A 22,654-nucleotide genomic window follows, 5' to 3' on the forward strand; every position below is an offset into this window, starting at 1 on the left:
GGAAGTGGGAAGGGGTGTGTGGGAGAACAGGGGGAGGAAAGGGGTCTCATGTGACTTTCGGGGAGTGTGGTACTAGAAAAGGGGAAATAATTTGAAATGTAAATGAAAATATATTGAATAAAAAAAACACACCTAAAAAAAAGAAAAAAAAGAAAAGAAAATACGTAGATTTTGTGTCTTTTATTTGGGCTACCTAGAATTTAAAATTACTTTTCCATCCTCCTCCTACCTGAATTTACTATCTCTTCATTAGAAAAGAAAAAAAAAGTATTTAAGAGATAATAGAAAATATAAGAAAATAAAATACAGCAAAATAAAACAAAAAGTATTATATTGAAGATGGACAGGACAAGCCACCTGAAAGGAAATAGGCTAAGAGAAGACACAAGAATTAGGGACTCATTAATTCACATAACCAGGCATCCCTTAAAAACACTAAACTTGAAGCCATGATACATACACTGAGGATGTGGTGCAGACTCCTGCAGGCTCTATGCATGCTCCTTCAGACATTGAGTTTATATGACTTTTCAGCATGTTGAAGGTTCCTGTTTTTCACGGTGTCCTCTATCTCTTATATTCTTTCTTCCTCCTCTTCCATAGGGTTCTCTAAGCTCTAAAGGGTAGAATTTAACGAAGACATCCCATTAAAAGTGAGTGTTCCAAGGTTTCTTACTCTCTGCATTTTGTCTAGCCGTCTTTATATTTGTTCCCCTCTGCTGCAGAAGGAAGCTTCTCTAATAATGGCTGACTAAGACATAGACTTATGAGCATAGTAGAATATTATTAGGAGTCAGTTCATCAGTATGCTTGATTGTTTGGTTGTTTTTAGATGAGTTTCATTTGGTCCCTGAGCGCTCTTGTCTCAGCACTTGGTGACTTAAACAGTGTCAAGTACGTTTTCCATCTTGTGGAGTGGACCTCAAGTTGTTGGTTGCTTACTCCCACAGGCTCTGTGCCACGGTTGCCCTAGGCTGTCTTTCAGACACTACACCATTTTAAATCAAAGAGTTTTTTGATGTCTTGATAAAGAAGCCAGAAATACAAACTTCATAAAAGACAGACTCCTCAGCAAATGATGTTGGACAAACAAGATGCTTATATGTAGAAAATTTCAAATATATCCATACTTGTCTCTTTGGACAAGATTCAACTCCAAATGGATCGAAGATTTTAACATAAATTCAGATATACCGAAACTAATCTCTTCTACTGTCTATTACTCCAATTAAGACTTCCAGTACTATATTGAATAGGTATGGAGAATGGAAACATTGTTTAGTTCCTTATTTTAGTGAAATTGCTTTGAGTTTCTTGCCACTTGGTGTTGGCTATGGGATTGTTCTAATGTATAATAAATAGGTACAGAGAAGTGGACAACCTTATTTTATTCCTTATTTTAGTGGAATTGCTTTGAGATTCCCTGTACTTGATGCTGACTATGGGCTTGCTGTAAACTTCAGTTATTATGTTGATGTTTGTCCCTCTTTACTTCATAAATTTTACCAAGATTGGGTGTTGAATTTTATTGAGGGCCTTTTCTACATCTAGTGGAATGAACATGGGGTTTTTGTCTTTCATTTTGTTTATAATAGGGAGGATTATCTTTATGAATTTAAATCTGTTGAGTTGTCTTTCTCTCTAGAATGAAGCTGGCTTCATCATGCTACATGATCTCTTGGATGTGTTTTGGATTTAGTGTCTAAATATTTCATTGAATATTTCTGTATCAATGTTCATAAGACAAATTCTCTTTCTCACTCTCTGTTTTGTGCTGTTTTTATCTGATTTGGGTATCAGGGCTGCTGTGGCCTCATAAAATGAGTTAAGCCATGTTCTTTCGGTTTCTGTTTTGTGGAATAATTTGAGGAGTATTGACATTAAGCCTTCTTGAAAAGTTCACTAGAATTCTATAATAAAACCATGTGTCCCTGGGCTTGTTTTGGTTGGGAAATTTAATAACTACTTCTATTTTACTAGGAGTTATATGTTTGTTTATCTTGCTTATCTAATCTTGATTTGATTTTAACAAATGATAGTCATTGAGAAAATTATCCATTTCTTTTAGATTTTCCCACTTGGAGCAATATGGGCTTTAAAGTATGTCCTTAAGTTTCTTTGGGTTTACTCATTGCCCGCTATTTTATCTACTTTTCCTTTCTCTTTGTTTGTTTGTTTTAATAGGGATAATGTCTGGGCCTTTTAGTTAATTTGTAAAAGCGTTTGCCAGTCTTATTGATTTTACTTAGAGAACCAAGTCCTGTTTCAATGATTCCTTATATTTGTTTGTTTTGTTTGTTTGTTTTCTATTTTATTGACTTCAGTCTTGAGTTAGATTATATCTTTCTATCCACTACTTTTCTGTGTAATTTCTTCCTTTTCTTCTAGAGCTTTCAATCCAGGGTGCTGTTAACTTGTCAGATTTCTCAGTTTTGTTATTTTGGGGTTTTTTTTGTTTGTTTGTTTCAAGTTTTTTTTTGGGGGGGAGATAGACAGTCCTATGAATTTTCCTTTAAGAATCTTCATTGTGTCCTGTAAGTTTGGGTTTGTTGTCTGTCTCATTCAACTCTACAAATTCTTTAATATCTTTCTTAATGTATCTCTAGACCCATTTTTTTCATTCAGTAGAAAAGTGTTCAATTTTCATGAGCTTTGAAGCTTCCTGTTGCTTCTGGTATTGTTGCTATCAAGCTTTGATCCATGGTAGACAAATAAAATGTAGGGGTTATTTCAATTTTCTTATATCTGTTGAGATTTCTTTTGTGTATGGTATTAATTCTGGAGAAAATTCCATGAGATATTGAGAAGACAAATTTTGTTTTTGATGAGAGTATTCTACTTAAAACATTTTAAAAAGCTAATATTTACAATTGTGTATCTAAGCTGTTCAGCATAAAAATCTGTTTTTTCTGACTTTAAGCTGCTTGCTTCAGAAATCATCCATACAAATCGAATATAAATACATATTTTGTGTATTATTATATAACCACAGTAATTTTTGAGTAAATAAATTTTTAAACAAATTTTACACCTAAGAGTTAAAAAAATTATCATTATCAACAGAGGTAGGTTGAGTTTTAAAAATGATTACAGGTAATATTAACTGAGAATTAATTTCAGTTAGTCTTTGTGAGCATATTGTCACAAGACTCAAAGAGTGATTGGAAAAGATGATGAATGGTTATTTATTGAACTAAATACCTTGCAGAGTGAAGCAATAATCAATGTAAGAGAACTTTTATTTAATATCTTCATTATGTTTGAAAATTGTAGTCACAAAAATGACAAAGAACCTTCACAATGCCAAGTGATTCATGAGAGAAAGATCAAAATCACATGGTATGACAAGTTTGTCAAAAAATGTCTGTGGTAATGATAAACATTTATAGTGATTAAGATTAATTATCTAAAGACACAAAATAGATAAAACAGGCTAATTTGCTTTCACATTGTTTTCTCTGTGCTTAAAAATATATATTTTTCTACTCCAAGTTATACTGAATACCATTTCTTCAAAACTGGAGATCATAGGAACAACAGCTCTTCCTTCAGCATTTGATATGTACTATTTGTTTCTCTGATCACTTTTATTAAAGTTATCTTCATCACAATTCTTATAGAAGGCTACAACTATCAATCACAGAGAATAATAAGACACAAAACTGTGGGTGTTCTCAACTTTTGAGGAAGTTGAGTCAGAAATTTTAAGTTAGGAAGACCTATTCTGGCTTATATGCAGATTTCATTTCACAATATCTTCCTAGGTAACTTTCCCATTTACCAAATACCAGATATGGGAGATTTAATGTAGATGTTCATTATGTGCACTTCTATAAACGTAAACAAAAACATAAAATAATTTGAAAATATCGCAAAGTACAACTGTATTTTACATGTATTGTTCATTTTCTTCTTATAATAACATGGTTTCTGAGTATTGCAGTTTACTATTCATGCCTAGCATCCTGGCAGTGTATCAGACCACATCACTGACCTGGATAAATATAAAGTAATTAACTTCATAGAAAACAGACTATGTTTTGGAATATATTATATTATAATCTCAAAATTAAAAAAAAATGAAGCTACAGTTTCTAATGAATGCTTATCACTCACACACAGAAACATAAAGCCTGAAAACTATGTGATCATTAGTTATAGAAAAGCTATAATTCCCTTCTGATATTTGTAGAGCATCTATTCCATTTAGCACATTGATGAGTAGCATGGGCTTTCAAGACAGGGTTTTTTTGTGTAGCCTTAGAATTCCTTGAACTAGCTCTGTAGACCAGGCTGGCCTTGAATTTAGAGATCTGCCTCTGCCTGGATTACCCGAATATACCACCACCACCCTTTTTAAAACAAGAACAATAAGCATATTTTGACTTATTAGGAAGAAATGAAAAATCTACAGCATTCTTACTTTAGTTTTCTTTGCTTATTTTTCTTGAAGAAATACCTTCTTGACATTGTTGCAGTAACTCTGGAGTGATAGCTTAAATAAGGAGTTTTTCAAAGTCTTACATAGTTTGTCACTTTAACAGAATATAACACATGACTTGCCACATGTAAGCAAGCTCTTCCTTTGGAGCACAGCTAGAACCACTGGAGCCTCTCAGACCTATCTCTGTTACTTGAGTTCCCTTTAAAACCACCTTGATTAGTTGACCTGATATACTTCCAAACTCCAAGTCTGATGGAAAGAGGGTAGCAAAATTTTTATAGAATATTATTTTTAATTGAATGTGCCCTCTTAAAAGAACAATTTAATTGAGATTTAATAACTCTATAAAAGATAAATCTAGCTGCCATGTAATAAACAGTAATTAATTAGCTAATATCAATTAAATACTAAAAATATTAATTTACATTTTATGTCTAACTACTGTAATTTTCTATAGCTATCTTATTAAATGCTAATTAAATTCCTAAATATTCTTACAAATTTAATGCATTAATAACAAGAACGTAAGTACATATTTACTATATCTGCACTTCTGAGTTCATTACACGGCAATGAGATTTATCTCTTTTACAGTAATTAAATATACTAAGCAAACCTCAGTAACTTTTCCTAACACAGACCATCACTGTTTTATTAATTTCAAATTAAATGCTCATTTCAGGTTTTTAATCTACAGCTGCCCCAAACAATTTTCTATGGGCAGAGCAAAGGTTATTGTGTGTTTAATTAAAGTTTATTTTTTTTAAACTTTGGGTGCAAGATTTCTAAATATGACTCATGCTTTGTCAGAATATATGGTATTAACCTTTTGATAACAGTATTCATTAACAGTTTTCTCTATATGACATGTGTTTCTTCTGTGTTATCTTCATTCTCTGTTTACTGAGTCTGTAACTCTTAGTTTTCTCCTTTCTGTTTATGCCAAGCCAGCAAAGTTATTCCTTTCCTTCTTAATCATTAAAAGATAGAGTTATTCCTAGCACCATCTTCATGTATCTTTTATTTCCAGTAATGGCCAACCTATTGTTAAGAAAGCATCCTTATGAGAAAATTTAACACACACACACACACACACACACACACACACACACAGAGAGAGAGAGAGAGGGGGGGGGGAGGGAGAGAGAGAATCAGAAAAGAATAACATATGATATTTGTAAGCAAAGTGAGACCAGCTGGAAAAGCTGTGAGAGGAAGCAGCCTCTGCCAGGGTTCCAGCCTCAGGATGATTTCCCTAAGAAGAGAAAACACAGTCCTTGCATGTATCAGATGATTTAGAATCTTCAGTCCTTCCAGATATGATGGGGGATGTCATAAAGACAGGAGACTGCTGTGCAGCAAGGAAAGCACATTAGCTATTAACCTTCCCCCAGCCGATCAACTTTATTTTGCAATCTTCCCTCAGAACCATTAGAATACCCTGAAGAAATAACTTTCCAATTAAAAAGGATCTCAGAGAACAAAGCCATTTTATCTCTGACTCCTGGTGTTCTTTATTCCAATAATTTAAATTGGAATTGATTTTTCAATTTAGCCGTTGACTTGCTATGGACACATAGCAGAAAAGGCCGAACGGAATTGCATGGCTGAAATATTTGTCTTTGTGATGCACTTCTCATAAATTCTCAGGACTCCCCCTCCCTTGAAATGTATTTTCTTTGGCTGCCTTGCCTTAGACAACAGCTTTTTAGCACAGTGTGGGCAAACTGAGAAAACACGCCCATATCCACCGTGATCTCAGGGACCTCACCCCTCATTCCTTATAGCTTTATCTAATTGTTACATCCTCTGAAAAATAAATAAAACAAGCCTAGCAAAATAATAGGGATTCTTGAAGCCCCACTATGTCTTCTAATTTATCAATAAGATTTAATTTATCTAAGAAGTAGATTCCCTTTTCGGTATATTTCATTTCAAATATATGCTATAAGAGAGATGGAATTTCTCCATAAATTCAGTAATTATTGATAGCTGAAAATAATATATTTCAATTAACACTTCATAATTCTGAGTTAAATACTTCAAATGTTAAATTGCACTTTATTATTCTTTTTATGTTTTATAGTAAAGGGGCAACCAGTAATTACTACCGCATTTGGTAACAGTTCCAGGGCCTCTTGTCTGCGAATGTCTGACTGTTTACTCTGTGACCTTAGAAGAAATGCCACAGCCTTTGTCAGGGCCCCTTCCTGTTTCCTCACCCCGTCACTCCAGCAGGTGTCCCTACTTTCCTTTGTCTTGAAGCTCAGGCCCTCTTCTGAGATCATTGCTGATGTGAATTGCAGGCTTGAAAGGAAATCCTGAGCTCATAACATTGTTTAACATTTACTAAACATTGCATTGCTTAGTATTCAGACCCCATGAGGCTTTTGCTATTCATTGTCTTGTAGATGATTGTCTGAAGGCATAACCTCAGGACCTGTCCTTGAAAAGTAAGTAGGGGAAAAAAAAAGAGTAAGAAAACTCTCTTACCAAATCAAGAACAAAAGAGACTCTGGAACCAACTAGAAAGTGCCTTGGTAGCTGGAATTTAAGATCAGGATTCTCAGGGCCGAAGTGGCTAAATTGGTTAAGCTGCTGCAAATACAAGGATCTGAGTTGAGATCTCCAGCACCCATTATAATGTTAATGTAGACAAAGAGCTTGTAGTTGAATGTAGGTGTAGGAGGTGTTAGTATTCTAAGCTCCACCCCACAACTACCTGGCAACAGACAGGTATGCCTCTCCCATTAGACCTGGCCCACTATAAAAGCGACTGCTTTCCCCTCCTCTCTCTCTCTCTCTCTCTCTCTCTCTCTCTCTCTCTCTCTCTCTCTCTCTCTCTCCCCTCTCCCTCTCCCCCCCCCCCCCCGCGGCGGCTCCTTCCCTTCTTCCTCCCTTGCCCCTGTGAGCCCAGGCAGGTGGGGACAGACTGAAGGTCTTTCAAGGCAGTCTTAGCAAATAACTAATCACTGTGAATATTTTTGATGTCTTAAAATTACAGTGCTTATTCTTCCATCCCACTTATTCAGGCATACACAAAATATGAATATGCTCTTACTCTTAATATTGTTGACTTGTTGCTCATACTTGAGTGTTGTTTAATTTCTTATAAATGTACTTATGCAGAAAAACATTTTCAAAACTAGGGTAGACAATGAACAATAGAGGGTAACTGACTTGGACTTCTAGCCTCATGCCTGACTTTAACCTTTGACTTCTGACTTCCACAGTCATACAAACACACAGACACACAGGCACACACACACACACACACAGTGTGATTTGCTACTCCACTTTTTATGCAAAACAGTGTTAGGAATCTATTTGGTATTCAAATATCTGCTGACTCTATGAATTATCCTGGTTTCCATCTGATTTTCTTCTCCATAGCCAGTTATAAATTAATGCAGTGAAAAAATACTTATAGTAAATATGATAAATGTACTTCTGTACTTACTACTGTAGCAAGTAAGTAGATGTAAGCTCCAACTGCACGTTTCTGTTGCAGAAGCATGAAGGTTTGGCACTGCACCTTCACTTCCACATATTGCATTATCTATACTTAAAATTCACTATGATTAAAATAATCTCAGTGGCAAGTGCCATCAGAGATCACATGGCTAGCAAAAGCACACATTCTTTTCCAAGCAATATAGGGATTTTAAGAAATACTTTTACAGCAGTAGTTTGTGAGACATTTAAAGAGACCTCTTGTGTGTGTTTGACATCTCTCTAATCACCAGAAAATAAATTCAACAAAAGTTCCTATCTCTGTGTACCCTGAAATCTTAAAAAATAAACAAACAAAACCATGTTAAAAATTAGCATAACTTAAGAGATCACAAATATGTGCATTGGGGGCTGGAGGGATGGCTCAGCAGTTAAGAGCACTGCCTACTCTTGTATAGGTCCTGAGTTCCATCCCAACAACATGGTGGCTCACAACCATCTGTAATGGGATCTGGTGCCCTCTTCTGGTATGTCTGAGGACAGCACCAGTGTACTACAAAAAGGACAGCAACAGTGTACATACATAAAATAAACAAACAAATCTTTAAAAATAAAATGCATTGGAGTAAAATGTTAAGTCCCCTAAAGTAGAAAATTGGTGAAGACTCAGAGCAGAAAGTGGGTGGTTAGGAGGATTCTTAGAAAATTTCACTAACAAAGTAGCTGTTAAAGCCACAGCTTTGAAGGGGGTGGATATTTTGATTTAAGAGTTTTCCAAGAAAGAGCAGATTGTAAAAAGGTCTAGCCCAAGGTTGTGCTTAGGAGATTTGGCAGCAAGTAGCCAGTGTGGCATGAATAAGTCTGGGAGGGCCTTAGGTCTGAGAAAAACTAATGTCAGGTTCCAAAGTACTTTGTCATGCACTGCAGGGACAATGGCTGTTATCCTGTCAGAGAGAGACCCATTGACAGTTGCTCCTGTATCATTCTGGTCTTCAAATGAACAGAAATTTGTTATTGCCAAACATGTTTTAACATGCCCTCCCAAAGCCAGCACCTGGGTGAGGGGACAAGGTGATTTTTTGAAACAAAACTTTAATCTTTAGACTTGACATTATAGACTGTAGAGACAGTACCTTTTATTTTTTTCTTTCCCTTTTCCCTCTTGGCAGAAAGCACATTCTTTGTCCAGCTATAGTACTTAGTTGTAACAGACTCTTGCCTGCATAGACACCCATTTTTATAAATCCACATCCATATCAGATAAGTGTTCTATAGGTGGTTCTATATCCTCTTAACTGCCCACATGCAGAAAGAGGAACTGTAATTAAAGCCATGCTGATTTAACTTGAGGTCCTTCTGTTTACATATTTGGTCCTTTATATTTTAGGCACTGAGGCCTCTATTTCTGTATTTTAGAGTATTCCCTCTCTTAATACTCCTATAGTGTGAAACCACTCGTTATACAATTTCTCCAGCAACCACTCTCTAGCAATCTTTTAGCCACTATCCCAAATCATCATGTATTTTCTCTCTCTATTACATCATTTGCCCAGAATTAAATCTGACAAGAAATCAAAACCCAGCTCTCTCGTAAAATTTAGTGCTCACTTAGTATATATCCTATTATCCACTCTTTATTATGGTTCCTCAGAAATAGTTATTTTCATAACCAATTTGCTTTGCTCAACTTTTATTTTTGTTTTTTCCAACCTTATTTGAATCAAGCTTCTATTATTTCTAACTTCTTTGCTAAAATACCTTTAGGATGACAATCAAAGTCATATCTTTTCCTAAACCCAATAATCAAATTTACCTGCCAGACTTCAATCAAACTGTATTTGATCAACTTGGCTGTTCTTGTCTCTTTAAACCTTTTCTTTGTCTTCCTAGATACATGCCAACCCTAATTCCCTTATCCTCATTAGTAAGTCTTCCATGATCTTGAGTATTTGCGGCCATGGCAAACTCTTTTCTCATTTACCTAGTGATGCATCGCCTTGGAAATCGAGGTAGCCTGCACTACTCTGGTACACTCTAAAGTTTTCCATCTTTTTGCCTGCTTACTGTCAATTGTGTAGTTTATAATATAATATCTCCATGAAAGACCCAAGGCTCATGCTAGATATAATATATATATATATATATATATATATATATATATATATATATATATATATTTGGTCCTTTATATATATATTTTACAGATTGGGTATGAGTTGACTCTTGTACCATCTTTCACAGACGCACACACAAAAAAAGATAACCTCATTGTTACAGCTATTACTGCCACTAAATTGGAATTCTTAAATTGTTTCTCTATAGCAAAATCTAGCAAAACCTATGCCTACTCTCCAATCACACTCTACACAGAATCTTATCCTCACCTGAATGTGATACCATGATAACAATGATCAGTCTTTGACACCTTGACTACCACAACTATCTTCTGATTACTCTCCCTAGTCATTTCCTGTCCTCAAGAACAGAAGGGCAGGAATAAATCTATTAGCATGAAATGTAGATCATATTGTTCTACTCATAAGGCCCATGGCCATCAATAAAACGAGAATCTTATACAGAATGAAGATCATCATCTTTAAATCACTGTTGATCATACTATGCACAGCCTTCAATGAATTGGTAAATTTTCAATAGAAAAATCTCAAGCTATCATAGTGTGCATTAGACTACTAGCTATTCTGATATTGCCTGTGAAAAAGGTCTAGGCCAAATCTACTTGAACTAGAGTAATAGAAGGTTGAGTCACCTTGTGAGTTCTGGAAATTAAACCTGGGTCTTCTAAAAGGGTAACAGTGCTTTTAACTTCCAACCTAACTCTATGACTTTCCCTGGGAGTTTTTGAATGGTCTCTTCTCACTTAAGATGTTTTTCTAACCACCCCACTTTGAGGTATGTCTCTTTTTCAAATGTTTTTATCTAGCTACACAATTTAAACTTTTCCACAATATCTCCTTTTGCTACTATATATTATAGTCTGTTATATTATGATTTGTAAATTACACAATGGAAACGGTTTTGTATATGTTTTCCCTCCTGGAGGTAGATATTTGATGAATGAAATGTTGAAATCAGTCTCCATTTTAAAAGACTAGTATTACATCTTGTAAATTACATTTGTTGCTAAAATATCTGTTCCAGTGATATGCTTTTTAATTTAATTGAAACTTTGTTGCCTCTCATTTTCTAACTAAATGCTTGCTAAAACTGACAAGTTAATTTAGAAATTATTTATCCCCCATGTTTGTAATACTTAATTTTACATTTATGTCCTCTGTCATAAGCCTACTTGACAGTAAAAAAAAAAGTTTATGTTTGAGATTGAAATGAAACGCAAACTTTGTATTTGAGCTGAAAATTATATTGTGCGCTTCAGGTTTTCTTTTGATATGACATTCTTACTTAAGTGCATGCAGAGTTTTATACCATTTTAACTGTTATTAAATTTATAACACAATTTTACATGTATGGTTTGCAAGCTTCCTTAATATCATCCATTGATGGTTTGTGGTGATTAAAGCTAACTTTGTGTCTTAGTTATAGTTCCATTGCTGTGAAAATACATCATGACCATTTCAACTCTTATAAAAGAAAACATTTAGTTAGGGCTAGCTTTCAGTTTCAGAGTTTTAGTGCATCATCATCAAGGCAATAAGCATACTAGCATAGAGACTAACAGTGCTGGAGATAGAGCCAAGAGTTGTACAACTTGTTGCTCAGGCGGCAAAGAGACATTGTTCCACTCGGAGTGAGTGTCTTGAGCATATATGAGACCTCAAAGCTCAGTTGTAGAGTGATGCACTCCCTCCAAGAAGGCCACACCTATTCCAATAAGACCACACCTCCTAATATTGCCACTCCTAATATAGGCCAACTTACTGATTCCTGCACAGCCACTGGAGAAGGAGCTGTGACACAGTTTCTGACCCTGGAGCAGAACCAGCAGGATGTGACTCTCCATGAGTATTGACTGTTTTTAGGTATAAGGCTTACTTGTATGATAGAGTATATATTTCTCTTCACATTCCTCCTTAGGGACATATTCTCCTTGCCAAGCTTAAAGACTTCATAATAATTAGAAACAGCAGGAGTCCATGAAGCAAGGGTGTGTCCTGTATTCTTCAGTAAGGTGGAGAATATAGCCCTTAAGGCTGTGGGAACAAACTCCAAAAACATGAGTTCAAAAATATATAATTTCTCAGTTATGCAAAATATAAGGATGTAATATGAATTTTATGAGGAGCTTCATGGACCTGAAAGAACAGAGTCAGGTGTGCTAATGAGCTAGTTTGTAAGAAAAATATTAAGGAAGGAGATAAAGAGACTTAGACAGTGCTAATCACAGGGCAAAAAGGTCCTCAGGCAAATTTATTGTTTGTGCTTACAAAGGCAGGTAGATTTCTTAGTTCTAAGGTCAACCTTGAACAGAGCAAATTTAGATCCAGGTATGGTAGGAATGGTGATCTCAGGAGGAAATCCCACCCAGCTGAACTTATTGTTTGTGCTAACCAAGGCAAGCACATCTCTGAATTCATTGGCTATGTTGAAGAAAAAAAATATTCTTGCTATCGTTTTCTAAGAGTCAAGGGGCTAAGGTCTTAAGTTGTTGATTCATGGAATACTCAAAAGGGAACCTAGGGTAAATTGATATGCCAATAAAAGACTGGGCTTTGGTATGCAAAAGATGAGCTGTCTAGAGAGCTAGTGCAGTTTCCTTTTTGGAAATTGTCTGGCATGCTGTCTGATTTTGTCAGAAAACAAGAAGGTTTTTTCTCTCAGGTTTTCTAACTTTGGATAGAATACCTATGAGCTATTCAGAGAGGTTTTAGAATTTTTTCCTAGAAAGAAAGAGCTGTCATGAGCAGATAGCTATCTTGAGCAGAGAGCTGTCTTTAGCTGAGACCTACCTAGAGAGCCATCTGTATCACACTGCAGAGCTGTCAGCTTATACCCCTGATTGATTTCGAGTCATTATTTTTTCACTTCCAAACACCCATTTCTCATTGAGCATTCACACACACTAGTTGGAAGTTGGTACTAGTGACTGGGGTAATTTTGTGATAGTCTTGACCATGCTTCTGTTTAGAGGAATGTGGATTTTGAAACATTGGTTTAGAAAAGCAGTGGAATAGTTTAGGGACTTTAGGGACTTAACGGGCCATACTAATAGAAACACAGAAGACAGTGGCACTGAGGGTGATTTGAACCTTGTGGGCCTAGCTATGGAGGTTTCAGAGAATTGTAGTATATATATGGTCTAGAGATTTTTCTTGTGATATTTTGATGATGAAATGTGGCTGCTTTTTTGCCCTTGTCCAAAAAGCCTGCCTATGGCTAAGTTGAAGAGTTTTGAATAAATTATATTGACAAAAGAAATCTCAAAATAGCATAACATAGACTATGCTCTATGGTTATCCCTTTTGAAGAGGATTTTGATGAAATAAAAGCTAAAAGTACACACTTTTAATCCCAGAACTCAGAAGACAGAGTCATGCAGATCTCCAAGCTGAATGTCTAACTAGTCTGTAGAACACATCCATAAATCTGTTTTCGTTGGTTTCTTTATATTTAGATTTATACTAAAAAAGTTCAATATCGATATTATGAAAATAAAATCTATGCAAAAAACACTTATTTTGTGTTTTTTTCTAAATTATTAGCAACAGTTGACCTGTTGATTTAATTGCAGGGAATGTCATGGTTTTAATTTTTTTCTGTTGTGACAAATACAAAAACCAAAGTATCCTGAGTAGGAAATGGTTATATCACCTGACTATGCACAGTGATAAAAGGATGTCATGGCAGAAACCCGGAAGAAGAAACTGAAGCAGCAGAAGGCCATGGAGAGATTCTGATTACTGACTTGGTCTTTATGGTTTACTCAGGCTTTGCTATCTCTGATCCAAGAGCCTAGTAGGCGCAACCCCGCTGAGCTTCTAAATACAGTTATGGTGGTATGTCCAAAATGGCTTTGCTTTCTTATACAACCTAAGACTGTTTGCCTGTGGTGATAACAACCATCAGTGTACTGGACCCTCTCATGTCAATCATTAATCAGAAAAATGCCCCACAGACAAAGCCCATTGGGTCATCTAATAGACACAATTCTTCAGTTGACATTTCTTCTTCCCAGATGACTCTAACTTGTATCAAGTTGACAAAACAAATGATAACAATAACAATGTTAACCAGCAAAATCACTGAGAAAGGTGCTTATTATCTAAAAGCTCTTATCTAAACATTATGTAAAACTGGTTAGAGCACATCATTTGAAAATGAGGCAAATATGTAGTTTTGGCATAAAATTATCTTATGTTTACTAAGTTTCTAGGTATTATAAATAATATTGATATGGAATTATAGATGAAACAAGAAAAATGACAATATCGTATGTGGGTAATAATGAAGTAGATGGTAATAGATGATGTATAAAAATAGAGAAACGGAAGAAGAAATGGTAATGAAAGGGTAGAAATGTGAAATATGCAATAGATAATACATTTTATCTATCATGGATGAATGAGACAACCACTAACAATATCTTAAAATATCAGCATTTAGAGAACCAGTAATAGACACAGAAATTATAAGAAGAAAATAAAAATAACTTACTTTTAGATCTAGTCTTATTTGTAGGTCTTACATGAAACACATGCAATTTAAGGATAGTGAAAATAAGTAAAAACATAAGACAATTGCATAATGTTGTGAAAAAAATGACAGTAGGAATCGAACCAGGAATCATTTATCAAAAACAATCAGATAATTGAAGTGGCAGCAGGAACTGATGTGATTTTATTTTGAATTTCATTGTTATTGACTATGAACCTTTTGTTTTCAATAGGCTTATTATCATTTTAATAGATGCTGTGAAAAGTATAGTGCTATGTCCATCATATTCCTAATATGTATTCAAACCCTAGAGCTGAACTCTAGAGCTCATATATGTTACAATCTCAGAAAAATCCTTTTTAACATGTTCTTCCTCAGAGGATTGCTTGCAAGCACATGCGTAAGTGAGAATTCACCTCAAATTTTATGTAGCTTCTTCTAATTGTGAATTGTGTCTTTTTTCCCCCTCAGCTCAATGTGAGAGAAGAAAAAAAATCTTTCTTATTATTATGTTCACCAACTGCCAAGAAAAATATTGGATTTGGATCAGATACCCAGCAACAGAAAGCATTAAGTTTGCTCCAGAAAAATAATGATTTGGCAAGATATTTTTAGTAGAGAAATAGGGAATAATTTGGAAAATAAACATTAAAATAGTAGAAGTTGAAAACAACAGCTGGATTGTTTGAACCTTAGTGAACCCCTCTATTGAAACACGAGTGAGTGAAGGCAAGAGAAGAAGAAAGGGGCTGAGAAAGGAAGCTTTTATTTTCGTGTTTCATCTGAGTGAACTTGAAGACTATTATGACATTTTGCTACAGGTAATTAAAAGAAAATCTGAGTTTAGAAAGGAAAAAAAAAGAAATTTCAGGGAACAAAACTCTTTGTATAATGTTCAAAAGTATTCAAATCCCTAGAAGAAACCTATAATTCAACTTTTTCAAAAAAAAAAAAAAAACTAAAAATTTTGAAACATTTGATATTCTTTCCAAGTAATTTTAGCACACTTTAAAAGAAAACCTTCAAGTAATCGATGAATAGCTGTTATGAACCACAGAGCCCTGGTTGTCTACTTTAAAAGGTATTCTCTTCTTAACAATAATTTGACAATGTTCATAAGTCAGTGCTGCACTGAAATTCAGTTTTTTAACTTTTTAAAAGATTCTATCCCTTTTTCAATTTTAACTTTTTAAGTTAAGTGTTGGAGTGCTTGTCTGCCTGTGTGGTCACCATATGTGTGCAGTGCCCAGGGAGGCAAGAAGAGAGTATTAGACCTCCTAGGAGAGAAGTTCCAGATTGTTAGCTGCCATATGGGTGCTGGGATTTGAACCCAGCACTTCTGTAAGAGCAGTCTGCATTCTTAAATGCTAAGCCATCTCTCCAGTCACCAACAGTCATAATTGTACTGAATAAGTACAGAGAGTATTGATTCGAGATTATGAATGCTACTAAAAGGAAAGACACATTTGGAGCATATATGATACTATACATAATATGAGTTACTTCGGTGAAAGATTTTTCTTCCTGTTTCTAACTTGAATAAAAATTGGCGCTGAAGATTATATATCACTTCAGGGAAAGTGACCTGGCTGCTTTCTAAGTACATATGAACACAGACTTTTTTTCATGAATTCTTAACACTCTTGAGTCACCCTTCTAGAGCTGTGATTCCTGTTATAGATTTCATTTCTGTTCCTATCTTCTTCTTCTTTTTTTGTATGTAGCTGACATATATATTTTACTATGAATATTTGTAGTAGGTTACTTCTAGTGAGAGAGTATCTTCTGGCTGTGTGCCTAGTAATCAGACTTTCCTTGTCTAATAAAGAATGAACAGACATGGTGACAAACCAAGACCAGAGTACGTACAATGAGTATAGTAAAGTCCAGCCAAGGGCATATATGACTAGTGGAATACAATTGAACTCAATAGCAACTAAGAAGGTTCCTAAACACAGATATAATTTGATACAAACGAGGAACAGATTCTTATTACTATGCCTAGGATTATATAAATGAATCCTAGGCATAGTAATGAACTTATTTGAAACAACATGAACTTATTCAAACTGGCCTAAAGTGAGATTGAGCACAAGGACTATAACAGAACAGAGTGGTCAGGCTTTAACTTCAATGCTTGGAGGGTTTAGCATGTATTTGAATCCACAGCAAGGTCACCTGATAAAGGTGGACTGTTCTTATTCTCTTTCTTTGGACAAATGTCAATTCAGCTCACCACACATAAACTGTTCTATACCTATAATCATTCTTCTTACCATGATATATCACAACTCATTCTAGGTTTTATTACACTGGGATTTTGCTGGATCATGCACTTTGAATAATGTCTAGAGGTCTTTTAGACTGATATAATGATTGTGAAATCATTCTATTATTCTTCCTCCCACCTTCTCTACCTCTTTCTCTTTCTTTGTCTCTCTCCTCATCCTCTTCCCTCCATTTCATTTCAATCATGGCTTTTCTTTTTCGACTTGTGTATGCTAGTCCAATTTTCCTCTACTAGGATTAAGTTATACCCAAGTCATATGAAAAATGGCTGCTGAGCTGAATCACACAGGTGTAACTATACATTCCAAAAATATAGCCTTGTTTGATAGCTTTAGAGAAAAGACCCAGAGATAATTGGCTCAGCCATTATAATTTTTCCCAGAGAGTCCCTCCCTCCCTCCCTCCCTCCCTCCCTCCCTCCCTCCCTTCCTCCCTCCCTCTCTTCACCGCCTCGTCTTTCTTTCTTTCTTTCTTTCTTTCTTTCTTTCTTTCTTTCTTTCTTTCTTTCTTTCTTTCTTTCTTTCTTTCTTTCTTTCTTTCTTTCTTTCTCTCTCTCTCTCTCTCTCTCTCTCTCTCTCTCTCTCTCTCTCTCTTTCTTTCTTTCTTTCTTTCTTTCTTCTGTTTACATTTCAATGGCTGGCTAACCTCCTAGTCACCCATACACAGCCCCTCTCCAATTTCTCCTTCCCTTCTCCTCTAAGACAGTGGAGCCCACCATCCCCAGATAAAAGCCCCATTCTGACACATCAGATCTTTGCAGGGTTCAGAGCTGCTTCTTCCACTGAGGGTAGACAGAACAGCTGCATTAGGGGAACAGATTCTACAGACAGGCAAGGCATCCTGCTGTACTTCCTGCTCCAGTTGTTTGGGACCCACATGATGATGGAGCTGCATATCTGCAGCACGCGCATGTGTGTGTGTGTGTGTGTGTGTGTGTGTGTGTGACTAGATCCAACCTGTGAATCCTTTCGGTTGGTGGAGATTTTTAGTTGGTTTCCTACGGGTCATTTTCCCAGGAAAATCTCTGATTAACTCATATGGACCCTTTTGCTTACCTGTGTGACTGAAATTATTCTGTAGCTTGGCTGATTATCCCATTAAAAACTCACAGAAAGTCGAAAATAACCTAGAACACTTTGGCATAAAAAAGATTTTCTGAACTGAACACTTAAGTTATCACAGGCACTATTATCAACAATTAATAGATGAACCTGTAAGAAACTGAAGAGCTTTTATATGGACAGAGGACACTGTCACTTAGACAAAGCAGCAACATAGATAATGTGAAAAGATTTTTTACCCACTGTGCATCTAATAAAAGTTTCTAATCTAAAATATATAAAGACCTCAAAAAACTAGATATCAAAGAAAGCAAACAGACAAAAAACATTTTAAAAATGAAGAGCATGTTGAAAGAGAATTTTCAAAAGAAGAAACTCAAATTACCAAGAAATACTTAAAGAAATATGTATCCTCAGTCATCAGGAAAATAATCAAATATAAAAACTAATTTGGGAGTTTATCTTACAGCTGTTGGAATGGCCAGCATCAACAAAACAAGCGTCATTTCATGCTGCAAGGATGTGTAGTAAGGGAAATAGTCAACCATTGCTGGTGGGAGAACAAACTTTGACAACCATTACAGAAATCAGTATGGCTGCTTCTCAGGAGTAACCAGGTATACCCTTCTTCCAAAGAAAAGTCTATACCCAAAAGATGTTTCATCCTCCCACAGAGATACATGTTCAATCTTCATTACTGCTCTACTCATTAAAGTCAGAAAACTGAAACCACATAGATGTCCCTCAACAAAAGAGTGGATACAGAAAATGTGGTATATTTACACAGTGGAATATTACTTAGATATTAGAAAATGAGTGAAATCATGAAATTTACAAGTACGTGAATAGGACCAGTAAAAAAAATCAAATTCTGAGTGAGGTAACTCAGACACATGTGGACAAATATTGTATGTATTTGCTTATATTTGGCCTTTAGTTGTCAATAATAACCAAACTATAATCCATAAAACTATAGAGACTAGAGGCTAAAGGGGAAAGATGGATCTTCCTAGGAAAGGTAAATAGAATAAATAGTTATAGCTGAATGTGGGGAGACTAGAGACTGGTGGATCAAGTATAGAAGGGAAGAGAGAAGGGTGGCAAGGAAGGGAATGCCTCAGAGAGAATGTGTGGAGAAATAGCTAAAATTAAGAGTCACTCGAGGGGTAGGATAGAAACCTAATGAAGAAGCTTCTTAAAATAAGTACACACATGTGTTCTTTTGTGAATGAGTTACCTCACTTAATATGATATTTTCCAGTTCCAACCATTTGCCTAAGAATTTCATTAATTCATTGTTTTTAATTGCTTAGTAGTATTCCATCGTGTAAATATACCACATTTTCTGTATCCATTCACACATGGAATGCAATCACTGATAAGAGGATATTAGCCCAGAAGCTCTGAATACCCAAGACACTCACATATCAAATCATTCCCAAGAAGAAGGAAGGAGAGGGCCCTGATCCTAGAAAGGCTTGATGCAGCATTGTAGGGGATTGGCAGGACAGAGAAGTGGGAGGGGGTTGATTAGGGAATGGGCAGAGGGAAGAGGGCTTATGGGACTTATGAGGAGGGGGGAAACGGGAAAGGGAAAATCATTTAGAATGTAAACAAAGAATAGAGAAAATAATAATAAAAATTACATACATATATGAAGATCTAATGGAAATCAGCAAAAGCAAAGAAGACAGAACCTCAACTGGCCATCTCTTGTCACCAAGTGAAATGTCCAGTAAAAAGATATGGTTTTATTTAATTGAGTTGTTGGACACAAAGGTCCAATGAGAACTCTGAAACAACCTAGACTATTGTAAAGACAACAGGTACTCTCTACAGAGTGACATCAAGATCCTATCTCTGAAGAGAACACCTACACAATCCACTGAGATTTGAGAGTCAAGTTGTTCCTATCTAAATCTTTCTCCCCTATGGCCTAACCTCTTTGGTACAGGAAAATACATTTTAGGCTAACAAAGGAGAAAATTACACATGAACCCAGTTGCATATTCTATGATTTACAATGATATTCTTTCTGCTTGATATTCTAGTGCAGAGAAGGCACAGTTTGTGGGAGTTACCAAGCACTATCTGATTTGACTGAAGGCCTACTCCCCTAAATGGAACCCATACATGGTACTCTTGTGTGTCCAAGACCATGGAACTAGATATCCCAGGGAACTAGAAAAAAAAACAAACACTACTGTTCTAAGACAAAATTGAAACTACAACAAAAACAAAAATTGTGGCAATAAAACCACTATTAGTGATGTTCTGCTATAGTCATAGATCAATGTCTTGTTCAGTCAGAATCAGAAAAGTTTCCTCCTTCAGCAAATGGGAACAAATGCAGAAACCCATAACTACATATCATTTAGAGAGTAAGAAACCTTGAAATACCAAGTCTTAAAAGCCATGTCTACCTGTCTTCATTAGAGTTCCTATTACTATGAAGAATAGTTAATCCTTTCTGAGCTCCCAGTGGGTGATTGCACTTCTTGCCTCCTGCCAGAGTCCTCTGCATTTGTGAATGAAAACACACACACACACACACACACACACACACACACACCCCTGATATTTTGATATATTTTGACTAGCTCAATGATGGGGTACTTCCAAACCTCCCTGTGGCTAGCAAACTTTTCCCATCCAGTATTCCTGATTAACACTTTCTAAATCTATATTTTTATTTCTGCTGCCCTGATTCCTTCTGGGCAGCCCCCTCATGGGGCTGCTTTTCTGTTGAACCTACATTGCTGGTTGGTTTCTCTCTTGCAGCTCTTAAATCTGATCTCTCTGCTTCCACATCATGGAAATTCTGGTCCTTCTCTCCTCTGCCTTTCTTGCCCAGGAATCCTGAAAGTCCCACCTCTTCCACCCTGCCCAGCCATTGACCATTGGCTCCTTATTGGTTAATCAAAAACCAATTGGGGACAGGGACTCTCAGCCTCTGGACATGCAGATTCCTGTGTATTTTCGGGAGCTGGATTAAGATAAATCATTAGAACCAATCCCCAACATCAAGGAAACTCTTATAAAGGGAAGCATTTTATTGGTGCTGGCTTATTGTAGGAAGAATGGTACCATCAATGCAGACATGGTGCTGGAGAAGGAGTGAGAGTTCTACCTCTTTATCAGCAGGACTGGGTGCCACACTGGGCATGCCTTAAATAGAGTAAACTTTAAAACCCTGACCTCACAGTGACACACTTCTTCTAAAAAGGCCACGCCTATGCCAACAGGGCACATTCACATAAAAGTGCCATTCCCTATGTGCCAAGCTGTTGTGGATTGTTGTTTGTATTTTGATGCTAATTCTGCTCCCTCAAGAGGGATGCCCTGAGGAGTATGTACTCAGGTGATCTCAGGTGCTTAATTGATCAAATAGAGGCTAGAGCCTGTGATTGGGCAGTGGAAGAAAAATGCAGGACTGAAAAGGAGAACATGGAGGAAGAAGAGGTGGAAGATGGAGCAAACCTATGCAGCCTGGAGCAGCTGTAAGTAGCATTTCATAGCTGGACAATATATTTGCCCAATCTAGGTGTGCAACTTGTAAATATATTAACTGAGTTGTGAGTTCTTTGCATCAGCATATTGGGTTGGGAGATTTACAGATATAAATCTGGTTGGTATAAATATAAGTCTTTAGTATTTTCCTTCCATGGAGCTAGAAGGAGCCAGAGTGTTGTGGTGTTCAAGAAGAGGATCCACCATGGCAGATGGCTTGAGGAATGGGAGAGGTAGCTCTAATCTTTCCAGGAAAACCTGGTTTGGTCAGTTCAGCAAGCCAGCCTAGGGAATCAGAGCCAGAAAGCAGCTTAGAGCCAGCCATGGGGAGTGGGTGAGACCACTGGTGCTGGCACCTAACTGGATTTAGCATGAACTTTTAAAATTACAAGCTACACCAAGCTGTTGGTCCATGTCTGCTCCACTGTTGGGCATGATCTCTAAAAGAGGCTGAATGTGGGAAGTTTGATTGTGCTTAACCCACACTGCCAGGGGGGCAGGTGCCTTGCTTTAGGGAAGTACCAAGACTGTTCTGGGTTGGGAAAGTGCAGTCTGAGATATGGGAAACTTGGAGCTAGTTTGGTCCACTCCCAGGGGCTGTGGGGTTCTCAGACTCTTGGACATCCAGGCACTACTCGGAGTCCAGGAAGAGCTGAGAACAGCACTGGGACAGCTTCTAGCCTAGGTCTGGTGAGGAAGAGAGATACTCTGGCTTATCAGAGAACTGTCCTTAGCTTGGTGGAGGCTGGATTAGTGGCACTTGTAACTGGGAGTGCAGAGAGGCTCTGTAGGTGAATGCCTTCTTGATGAAAAAAAAAAAAAAGAGTCCGCGGGTTCTAAACATTTTATTGGTTGTTCATGGTGGAAAATGGATACAAAACAAACCAAACCCACTTCTCAGGGTAGACCTGAGATTAAATACCTTTTGCAAGGAGGAATGTCCAGGAAGAGAATCTTATTGGCTAATTCCTCTAGGTACCTCATTAGCATTGAGAACTCTGGCTTGGGCCTACTTGATCATAGGACACATTTCTTTATGTAAGGCATGAGAGTGTAGCATGTGTTCCAGGCCTGGAATCTCGCAGAAGCTGGGAGTCACCTAAATCCTAGATGTGTGCTCATCAAGTCTCCAGGTCTCGACCTGCTCTACCTTACCACACTTTCTCGCATGGCTTTATCCTCCAACACCAAGCATTCAAGCACATGAGTTTATGGGACCCATACCTGTTTAAACCACCGCATTCTACCACCTATTCCTCATAGGCTT

The sequence above is a fragment of the Apodemus sylvaticus genome, chromosome 8 (assembly GCF_947179515.1).
Source record: "Apodemus sylvaticus chromosome 8, mApoSyl1.1, whole genome shotgun sequence".
Taxonomy (NCBI): Eukaryota; Metazoa; Chordata; class Mammalia; order Rodentia; family Muridae; genus Apodemus; species Apodemus sylvaticus.